Source organism: Asparagus officinalis, chromosome 7 (assembly GCF_001876935.1).
Source record: "Asparagus officinalis chromosome 7, Aspof.V1, whole genome shotgun sequence".
NCBI classification, from domain to species: domain Eukaryota; kingdom Viridiplantae; phylum Streptophyta; class Magnoliopsida; order Asparagales; family Asparagaceae; genus Asparagus; species Asparagus officinalis.
In genome coordinates this window covers 87,906,717-87,907,478 of record NC_033800.1, presented here as the reverse complement: position 1 = coordinate 87,907,478, position 762 = coordinate 87,906,717, and positions in this window count along the sequence as shown.

Below are 762 nucleotides of genomic sequence, written 5' to 3'. Positions count from 1 at the left end.
TCGGCTACTATGAAGCTGCGTCGGATCTGAAAAAAAAATTAAAAATAACGGAATGAGCTAGCGCTCAGTGAGAACATTTCCCACTAGAGTTCCTAGATAACTAACAAAATAGTAATAAGAATAGTTCTCAGAAATTAACAAATTTCAAGTTTTGCATGAGAAATTCACAGATAGTAGAATACGATCCAAATATTGTAATATTGTCATTTTTAAGAAAAAATACAACAATTATATTTTCTTTCTCATGTGCAACTGAATAAACTGTGAAATTTCTTGGAATCAAACTCTTTTGAATCAAGGTAAACATTAAGAAGGAAAAGAGCTACTAATTTGTACAAAATCAGAGAATTGTTGTTTTCTTAATTTCACAGTCAATTATCAGAATCTTATTTCTCGATGAGTATTTCATGAATGTAAAAGTCACCCCATAGGTCACACTAAGGCTACGAATTTTAGCCCAGTAGCAAGGGAATGCGTAACCGCATCAGATAACAGATAATTCCCAGGAACCGAATGCACCTAACACTGCCATAGGCAATCGGCCAAATACAGAGGGGCCAGAATAGATCTCAGAAGGGCCAATACAGAAGGGCCAAATAAAGGTGCATTCACCATATGGTAAGCATAATCAATTCATAGTGGACTATTTGAGGGTTTAAAAACATCAAGATCACATGTCAAATGAGAAATACTTTGCATATCAGAATTTGCAAATATTTCAAATGAAATTGACAAGGTAAAGCTTCTCATTTCTGTTAAAAC